At 38.8% G+C, this 10,981-nt stretch overlaps 1 long non-coding RNA gene across 2 annotated transcripts in view; it reads left to right on the top strand.

Annotated features, from left to right (window-relative positions):
• Positions 1-10,981, top strand: part of LOC110395533 — an 87,235-nt gene that overhangs the window by 38,669 nt on the left and 37,585 nt on the right. For both annotated transcript variants that reach the window (XR_002436440.1, XR_002436439.1), the window contains exon 4: positions 4,641-4,893. This is a non-coding gene — a long non-coding RNA (uncharacterized LOC110395533). The remainder of the gene's footprint in view (positions 1-4,640; positions 4,894-10,981) is intronic.

Genomic DNA, 10,981 nt, shown 5'->3' with positions numbered 1-10,981 from the left:
CACCCCATCTGTGCTTTCAATTCTGCATATGCTCAGTGAGTATATGTAAAATCACCCTTTTATTTTTCCTTAGGTCTAAAGACCAAAATTCACCAAAATCAGAAGCCTCGCCTTCTGAGAATTCACAACAGGCAATTCAATTTCCTTCAACCACTACAGTATCCATTGCAATGACTTGTGCTTGAAAGTGAAAATATTTTTTAAAAGATTACATTTGTAACAGGTAACAGCTGTTAATGGCCCTCACTTAAAATACCATGTTTTACACAATGATTAACTTCGTCCAGATTCAGATTCCAGATCTCGTTATGCCTGTGCCTGCAAGGCTGAAGAACATTTTCCTGCTGAACATCTTTTGTCATGAGAGCATACACACATATGTACCCATTAGGGTCAGATTTAACCTTGTCATTTTACCCAACTCTATAGACTGAAGTTGGAACCAAACACCATTATTGCCAATGCCTTTGATTTAAAATACTAAAAACACTAATATTAAAAAAAAAAATCCAAATTTTGAGTATTTTAGAAATACTTAGAGTATCCACATCACTGTGGAGGAGCACCCCTTCACAAAATATCCTGAGGTGACTTTAGAGGAAAGCAGAGAAAACACCTACCAGATTGGGAAATCCAAACATCTTCTTGCCCAGACCCATAGCATTTTAAATCATTCTACAGTTCATTGCAGCTGATCTGATCTACAGTCAGCTAGCTGTACACTATACCCAAGCACTCTGAATTTCCACTGTGCAAAGTCCAGCATTCATTGCTTCAACATACTTCTTCACTAAAGCTCCCATTCCCACTAACACACAGAGGCATAAAAAGACACATAATGCAGAGCAAAACATTCTTTAAGTGATGGCCTTTAAGCCAGAAGTAACATTACAAGGCTTAAATGCTGAGGGAGTTAGGGGAAAGGGGGACGTTTTGTATTGTTATTTTTTTTTTTTAGAACACTCCTCTAGATCATATTCAAGTAGTAATGGAAAATCTTAAACTGATTTGTTAGCTAAGAAAATTCCAGACACTTCATTGAGAGGAGACTATAAAGACACTTTAATTCTCCAGTGAGACCTGTTATTCTGCAACAAGTTGATTAGTCATCTGGCAGCTGCTCAGTTTGGTCTAATCATCCACAGAATGCAACGGGCAGAAGAGCCAAAACATATCTCCTGTGCATGGCAGTCTTTCAAGTCTGAAAGTTGTTTCCAGAAATAACAAGAAAAGAAAAGAAAATTAGACTTTGTACCAACACTATGATGGAAATTTTGAAAAAAAAAATAAAGGAAAGGGAAGAAAAAAGCATGGCTTAAGATTCATTGCCCATGGTTTTTCTTTCACCAAGTTTGGTCAATGTTCAACTTCCATGGGGCCCACTGGGAAGGTGGCTGCCACTGAGAAGTCAGTGCCTGAGTGTTTACCATCAGGACAGTTCTCTGCCAAGGCAATCCTGCCAAGAAAGTGCAAGTTAAACCCTACAACTGGAAGCCACAGTAGAACAAGACAGCACAGTAGCTATATATGGAGAATCAGGCATGGGAATAGGGCATCCCAGTGCACTGTACATGCTTCACTGCTCCACTGAGAGTTAGAAATAGACTCTTATGCATGGGCATCTGTGAAGCAAGATTTATTAAGTAGGAGAAAAATAACATTTTTGTCATGTTATCTTTCTCTCAAATGCATTAAAGGCTGATTCTATTGCCAATTCAAAAACTAGTTTAAAAATATGTATTTTTCTCCTATTATGCTTCATGAAGTCCACCCATAAATGTTATTATATTATATCCAACTTGATTTCAATATTTCAATTTCATACAACTTAAAAAAATATTGCAAAATGCCAAGTTGCATTAACAGGAAAAAAATCCAGTTAAATCTTATGTCTAGCTTCCAGATTCAAAATGTATTTTACCCAGAAAATCATCTATTGGAAAAGAGAAGATTTAATATAGATCTGATTAGTGGTAACCACTCACAAACAAAAGAACTTCAAAAATGAGATAGTCTCTATGCTTAAACTAGATACATCCAGGAAATCATCTGATAAAATTTTCACTGGGATAATTAGACCTGCTTAGTGCAATCTAATCAAATAAAATTACTGGTTCTTGGACACTTTTATAACAAGATATGAGTAACCTTATTATTTTAGACTTTGAAAGAAATATATACAATACATGAACAAATTATTGCACGTGTATGTAGTATGGACTGTAAAACTGAAAAAGACTGGAGTAGGGAAAAGTATTTAGGCAGTGCTACACTGCTTGCTTCCTAAGATACTTGTTTTGTCTTTTTGTGCATCAAATTGCATAGTTTTACCTGTCTAGCTACCTTATTTTACAGTCAGCATTCGTACAGATAGCCAAACATCACTTCTTTCACAGATCCTTGGAAGAATGAATGTAGTTTGTTCTGATGCTGAGCCAAGCTGATAAAAAGCAATTTGTTAACAAGGGAATCTCATGACTAGCCAGGCTGAGGTGAAGTATGAGCAAGCACCACGTGTCTGAAAATTCAGAGATGAATTTCCAAAGAGCAATAGTCTGGTTCATCTTTTTCATTCTCCAGGAAAAAAGATGCAATTTGCTCATCAGACCAAGTTGGACAAACCAAGGCTAACTCAGCAGGCTCTACTTAGTAGACACAGCGACTTGGACAGTCAAACCAGATCCTCTTCCATGTTTGCAAATCCTAAATTATTTATATAACTTCCCATGTAACCATCATGGCAGCAAGTGACCCTATTGATGTCAGTGGCACTATATTCTATAATAAAGTTACAGCTTCTGGAAATATGCACAGTCTCTAGCTGCAGATTTTTCAGGGAGAGGAATGTGGTTTTGCTACATGTTAATAATGCATGTAGTACAAACATGCCCTGATCATCCGTTAGGGCTATGAGGCTTCTTCCAATTTATCACACAACTGATAGTTCATAGGATAGCAGTAAAAGAGAAACTGCTTATGCCCAAAGACACAGTGAAAGAAGAAGAAGACAAAAAGACTGAAGACTCTAATACTCTAAATTAGTTAGGATTTCTCACACTCCAATTATTAACAATTTCTCTGTGAAAACTAGATTGAGGTGAAAAAAAAAAAACAACCCAAAATAGTGACTGTAGAAAACAATTATTGAAAAAAACCAACTTGCTAAAGTTAGATTTACTTATCTAAATGTAATGGTCATGATACTGATAAACTAATATTACCTCTATTACTACTCAGCCACTGTGTGAGGAATTTTAAGTTACTATTAAAAAAAAATCTGTAAAAAGCCTTTTCATGTGGAAAAATGCTGATAGTGTATTAAATGTGCTCTCTCTGAGCACCCAAAGCATACATCAAAATGCTGAAACTAGGATGTTCTCCGCAAGCAGCTGGTTGTTAGCTTATTGGTCTCGGTTTTTGAGCTAATGATTCACAGGATTTTCTCATAGTTGGTACAGTGTTTTGTTGTACTATTCAGCGTCGGGCATCAGGCATCAAGGAAGAAATAAATGCCAGATTATGCTTTCCTTGTTTCTCATGTACTCTTTGCCATCAGAGGGTATAATGCCATCCTTCAAGGGATGGTGAGGAGGTGCTGCTTATCTCTTAGCCAATTCACACACTCAGCCTCTAGATTTCAGGCACTTAAGGCATCTCAGCTAAATATTACCCAGTATTTTAAATTCCTTTCCTTCTCTTCTATACAGAGCTTCACTGCCACTGAAACCTCTATAAAGATTTCAGCTGATTTCATGAGGCTTTTAGTCAGACCCAAGTTATTTTCACTACCAAAAAAGAAGAGATATATAAGGAGGGTCTCAGCTGCATAAGCCAGCTCTGAAAACCAGCATGCTCCCACGTTAACATCCTTGATTAATCCCAGCTATTCACTGTGCTGCAGTTTTGTGCTTAGCACACATTAGGGCAACCAGCAGTTCCCATGTGAGAGCTGAAAGGTCAGGAGCAGACACGTATCCACCTTAGGAGCCCAGAAAGCCTCAGCACAGCCTCTGAAGAAAAACAGGGTCACAGCAGGAGCATAGCTGCACTGGAAGTAGCCTTACTCCATTGGCTGTTCTGGCTGAGCGCATGAATAAACTACAAATACCCTAGTATGACCCCGCGTTTTGTAAGAATACTGTGCTGCTGTATATCATCACCAAATTTACAATTGTATCCTGCAACTGGAGGATGGGAGGAGGCTGGGAGGTTTCTTTTGGATTTTTTTTGGCTCTTCAGAATTGTGCTGAGTGATGGGTATGAACCTACAGCCAGCCGTGTCCCTCTGTGTCCCTGAGATGTGGTTTTTGAGGGCAGGACACGTGCAGGCCCAAACATAGCTGTCATTAGCAAGGTACCTGAGACTTGAGACTGACAAATGTCTCCAGTCTCACAGGAGACAGTTCTCACAGGAACACCATGCGGCTTACAAAGGATTTTCAGACCCAGAAACCAGTGTTAAAAATATATGTTTCTGAAACACCGGAGCTATAATCAAGTGTATTACAAAAACTAGAAAGTACAATCTAAGAACACAGTGATCCAACTGAGACAACTGAGAGTTTAAAGCACCAGTAGAAAATTGCACGAGATGTTTATCAGTCAAAGATATTGATGAAATATTTGAATGACACCTACAGCTGGCTTATGGAGTACATGAAGCTGCAGCAAGGCTAAATTTCCTGCAGGAATGCCAGCCCAATTCCTTCTACCAACCCACTCTATGAAGAGGAGTGATCTGGAAGATCTCTTGAGGAAAGGAGACCAAACAACTCCTTACCCATATTGCCATGGAGACATCAACACAAACAGAGCACCTCCTTCTTCCACAGTCTCCAGTGGTTCCCAGCTCCAGGGCCATACAGTGAGAGATGGAGCAGACCAGAAGTTCAGGTAATACTCAAATTCAATCGCTACCCCATTCTGAAATTTCTTCTGAAGTTCAAATCACACCTGTGTGATCCAGCGTGCTCTTGCTATAATGCTCTCATAATTTTTAATTTGTGCATGAACCTGCCCTTCTCTGTTCCAGCTGAGAATAACAGCAGGAATACTGAAATGCCATATGAAGGATTCTTGGCTTTTTTCTTTTTTCATGTGAAATAGAAAATTCCAGACATCTCCTGAGTGAGCCTGTTTTTATAAGATTCTTAGCCTGTTTTTGGAGAAGCAAGCAATTATTTTCTCAAGTAAACTATCAAGTATTTTGAGGTGCAGCCAATTGTCCTTAACACCTAACATTCGAGTTCTCTTCCCCCTGTTTTTCCCTCTGAAATATTTTTGGGGTGGAACTATTCCAGCCTGCCTCAGCAGACGCCCTAACGCCTCCTCCATTTCTGCGTGCTGTGGAAGAGCATGTGAACCGAGTGCTATGTTTCACTCTGATGGAAAAGTTATCAGGGAGATCAAAGATGCAAGTAGGAGAAAGTCATAATCCTACATACTTGCTGGAGTGGGTTGTGTAAGAAGTTATTCAAATAAATGAGAACTGTAGGAAACCAGTGCTTTGTTAAATGCCTTCAGTAAAATGACTTGATGTGTTTTATCAAGGACTAAAGTTGTAAACAGGCTGTAGATACTTCTTGTTATCTACAGCTCTATTCTTGCGAAAGTGCAAGAATCTGTAGCATTACTTATCTGAAGCTTCAGATGTGTCAGATGCCTCACGTTGGTTTGACTCTTACCCAGAACAGGAGCACAGGTGTTCGCTGTGACCATATTAAAATATTTTATGTACAAAATCTCTCCCCAGAAATCTGCAATCAGCACTCCATGGTCTCTAAGAGGCTTTCTTGGGCTTGGCAACTCCTTTTTTAAACAGGCAGTTTATCTTCTGATAAGAAGCAGAAAGACTTCATTTATAGTTGTTTAATGCTATTAGAGCCTGTAGTTTCCATAACAAGATAGGAAAAACAAGCCGAGTCTTCTGCGTAGGGCTTTTCTGATCTCCAGGATATAGGAACACATTGTTGGTATCTTGGTGCATGACTCACTCGGCTGCTGATGTCACACGGAATGTGCTGTTAAGCTTGGATAAGCGATAGAGAGACTTCACTGGTACACTGACGTATCAGCTACCCATTATGAGATCGTAACCAGGAAGAAACTTACTGTAAAACATATAAAAAAATACTACTGGAGACAGAAAAGAAACAATCTATTTTCTATTCATAAAGAGATGCTGTTAAGCCTGCAGGAAGCAGGTGAAAGTGGCACTGATTATGAGAAAACCAAAAGCAGGGCTGTCTTTGTCCCTCAGCCCATTTAGTCTCCACTGGGCTCCCAGAGTGACTGCACCAGTAGACATAAAACTCAGTTCAGCTGGTCACTGCACCAATGAGGAATCTGTTGCCTACAGAATAAGGAACAGCCTTGAACACCCACCAAAGTGTGTTCTGTGGACCACTCATACAAGAGATAACAAATAGAATGAGATTGATTATACACATGATCATTTTCCTGACCTGTACTTAGACATGTAAATGGTATCAATCTGTATAGATGAAAATAAATATTAGTCCTGTTAAGGAGGCAATAAATCTAATTCCTCCTTCATTTGGGAAGGAGTCCAGATATTGTGTGCTCTTTGTTGCTTGGATCTCTGTGTATGACATGATACACTGATTTTTTTCTACAGAAAAAGAGTAAAGACTGTTTAAATTTAAAAGCCTTCTCATAATTTTCTTCTTACAATGCTTCTACTCTTTCTCTGAGTGGCACAATTCATATCATTAACAATCAAGGCACTGCCCAGGTCTTACTGAGTTCAGCACTTCGTGAAGGTAATAAATACTGCTCCTTGAAGCTGGATCATGGTACATCCAGCTCCGCCTTCTCACTGCACTCCCCACGGGACTAGTGTCCCTAGAGTTTCCTCAAACCATGACATGCACACACCCTTTTGAGGACTGGACTACCAAAATTCAATGGCAATTCAGTGTCAAAGTCGGGATTTTTTCCCACACCAATGTTCCCCTAATCACTCTTAAACTCTTCATTACAAAACCCAGGTCCTGGGATTTCCAAGGATCTCTTTCTCTTAAAAGCCCTTCTCTTTGGAAGGTGGTGTGAGTTCATTCCCATATTTCCTAGGATTTCAGTTTTTCTGCAGATAGCTTTTTCCTTTGCAAATCTCTGCTTTCAGCTTCCAAAGTATTGCCACCACATGACACTATTTGTTAGGAAGAACCCGAATTTTCTTGTACAAAAGTGAAATCTGTGAAATCAGCTCAGATTTACTGGAAAATAGCCACATGTTGTGACCTGTGTGACACCTGTGCAAGGAGGAAGGTTAATTTGCAAGAGAAACTGAAACCAAGACAACTTTATTCCCATAAGTAGGACCAGTCGTATTTTCTGGTTTTGCCATACAAATGCTCCAACATTTGAAGTAGTGCTGTCGGTAGTATTTGGAATATGCAGCTTAAAAATAATCCATGCACTCAGGCACATGCCAGCCTTTACTTAGAAACAGCAAAAGAGCACCTGCTGTAAAAGCCATCATTCCTTTCCAGGTAATTCACAAAGAAAGGAGAAAATGGCTAAGCCTGACAAAAATTCATTATAAGTTCTTTGTACCTGGCAATCTGATGAATGAGTGGATAGATGAACAAGCAGAATATATCACTGAGAGTCTTCTTAAGCAACGTCCTTGAATATTCATAGTTTCATGTTCACAGATCACATTCTTTTTCTTTGTTAGCTGAAAGTCTTTCCTTTTCACAACTAGACTAAATAGAAATACCTGGTAGAAAATTCAGTTTGTGCAGATTACTTTGCAAATAATTATGAAAACATATTAAGAATACTTTGGTGATTCTACAGCTACTGAGGGATCGTGAAGAAGGCCTTCAGCCTCCTGCATGGTCAGTTCTCAGGGAAGCCATGCTGTGAGGCTGGGGTAAAGCTCTTTCAGGGAGACACCAAGAGGCACATTGCTCTCTGTGGCTGTACAGAAGCAGGGATTAACATTGAAGCACAGAGAGGGTTATCTAGGGGCAGGGTCAAAGATTTACCGAGGAAAGCATTCTTGAATGAGCAAGCAACCATCTCTGACCATCAGACTTGCTTTCCTTCTTGCTAGTAAATAATCTTTGATCAAGTGGGAGAGGCATGGCTGTATCTCTTGAATTAGGGTGGGTGATTTAACTCCTCTTCCCGAGACAACAACCAACTTTACTTTTAGTAAGTATCTTTTTTTGTTGTTGTTGTTGCTGTGTTCAGATCCATGCATGTGTATGTCACCTGCAATCACGAGGCTTAGGCAGGCTGATGGGTATATCTAATAGTCATCAATGATGCCTGTATTTCCTTAATGTTCTGCAGCATTGGGAAACATACCCTTCTTAGCTTCCCTCAGTGTTCCTACCTTTACAATGGGGCTCATTCAGATGCTGAATGAAAAGCAGAAAATTAGTAGTGTTAATATCCTGCTTAGTGATTCTGATGGTTCTCAGAACAGCTGCTCATGACTCAGACATCACTGACACTGGTAAGCCATTTGCATTGACAGTAGTGTCAATGTGGAGTGTCATGTCTTCAGCATTTGCTGACTAGGCACATCAGTGTGCATTCCTCTTGTCTAACAAGCATCAGAACACATAGGAAGCTGTGAGGTATTTATTTAATACTCAGAAAGAATGTATATGGGGATCAGTTTTCTATCGTGTTTTCATTAGTGAGGAAGCTCAATGCAGTTTATAAATTACCCAGACTGCAGAAACATCATAGGAGAAGATCTGAACAAATATCCTACAGAAGGAATTCAATTTGTTTCTTTTGAAAAAGTAAGCAAAGTAAGCAGGAATGAATGAAGTGCAAACTACACCCTGAACTGATTCCCTGAAATGGCAGTGAGAAAGAATACATTGCTTATTCTCAGGACAGCATTGTGCTATTGAATAAGGCAAATACAACAAAACAAAACAAAACAAAAACCCATGTAAAAAAGCTACACACAATCCCAGTGTGCACTTGAAGGGGCATTGCAGTTAATGAATTGTCTAAACTCACCTTAAACCTCGTTTCATGTTTAGAAAGGAGGAGTACAATCTGGGATAGGTGGAGAGGTGGCTACTGAGACGTCTGAAAAATGAAGAATCAATCAAAAGGGAGAAAGTCATAGAAATAATTTTCTCCATTTGCACGAGGTTGAATAGCAAGTTAAGGGCTACAAGACCACAAGGTAAACAGGGGACTCACAGGAGTAATCTCAGCTCATCTACAACACAGGCATGAAAGCAAATGGGTAAAAACTGGTTGTGAAGAAAGCAATGTAGGGAAGTAGAGACAAGTTTTTACCACCAGAGTGATAGTCTATAGAATTAATAAAAACTGGCAGAAAACTAGTTAGGTTTTGAGCTTGAGCAATTAATTCTCATGATGAAAAGGTGCTTACTGTGATAGAAGAGAACAAGGTTTGAAAATGCAGGAATTCTCCTGTAGTCTCCCTATTTAATATTTGTTGAATTATGCTTGCAAGGCCTAAATAGAGCATTTGTAGAATATGGAGAAAATAAAGTACTCTAGTGTGGTTCTTATGAATTGGACAAGTGCTTAAATAAATCCAAGTGGATTCCACTGGAAACCAGATTAGCTGTCACGCCTCTGCAGTTCTGAGAATCCTCTGTGCTTCCCATGGATATCCAGCATCCATTTCTACCTTTCAAAAGTTATAAGTAAAGGGCAGAATTTTACCAATGCATCATCTGTTAACTCTTTCATAAACAGTTTTCTTTGACAAATGCTGATATACCTCTTTATGCACAATTCAGAGTTATACTGGCATGCACACGTAACTGGATAAATGAATATTTGAGCATAGCCAAGGATTTGACAAGATCAACTGGTAAAGAGCAAAAAAAGAATATGGCAATGTTTGGTGACAATTTTCCAACAATTATTCTACATGCTGTTTTTGCACTTCTGCCAGAACCCTAACTGAGAACAAATAAAAACCCAAGTCTCATGGAAATCTGTAAGCCACTCAACTAGAGGAAAAAAATACTGGAGCACAGGTCAGTCAAAAATAGCAGTGAAATATATAATGAGTTGTTATCATTCATGAGGCACACAAGAGGAGTGGAGTCTGCAGGTAGAGGAGACTTGGAGAAAAAGGACAGAAAATAATCATTGAAATAAAAAAAAATCTCGAAACTGGATCAAATAATAAGATTGGAACTATACGTCTTAGAAAGCTTCAGAGAAGTTAAGTTTCTATTCTCTGTGATATGAAATAAAAACAAAGAGTCATTCACCTGTATCAGGAAGTGAAAAATAAATCTTGTTATGCAATTTGGTCTTGGAATTTAGTGCTCCAGGATGTCAGTGAGGCCAAAAATCTAGATGAAGAATAATTAAATCTTTAGAAAGAGTACTGTAGCAATTAATATAAATATTACAAAGTGTAGGAAAGTATATGAAATAAAGGACATGAAATCATTTCTCAGAATTTATCCCAATCTTCAGCATTTCCCAGGAGACAGAGGAACTCCCACCTATTTGAAGAGGTTCTTGCATTTTTTAATTATCCACATTTTATTTTAGCCACCTGGTCCTAGCCATCTTCAGAAAATATATGAAAAGCTATCCTCTTATACTGGTAATTCTAACATTAAAACTTACACAGGGAGTGGGAGGAGATTTTAGGAAAATATATTAGCAGAAGAGAAGCTGAATAGCAGTTTTAAAGCTTGTTAATTCTTGCTCCACTGAAGGCAAGAAAATCCTTACTACGTGCTCTGCACTGTACTGAGAAATATTCCCAAGCCTTTGCTATGTTCCAGCGTTATGGATTAATGAGGATATGACATAGTTAGCTAAGAGCATCGCCCTATTAACCTAACAGGTTAACCAAGACAGTTAATACATCAGCCTCGATGGCATTACTTGATGATTGTAGGTCAGGCTTTTTGCCAGCTCTTACCCTCCAAGTGCTCTTAAAAACAGCAATAAAAACAAGACATAGTCAGGTAGAAATGGA

The sequence above is a fragment of the Numida meleagris genome, chromosome 3, assembly GCF_002078875.1.
Source record: "Numida meleagris isolate 19003 breed g44 Domestic line chromosome 3, NumMel1.0, whole genome shotgun sequence".
NCBI classification, from domain to species: domain Eukaryota; kingdom Metazoa; phylum Chordata; class Aves; order Galliformes; family Numididae; genus Numida; species Numida meleagris.
This window is presented reverse-complemented; position numbering and strand designations above follow the sequence as displayed.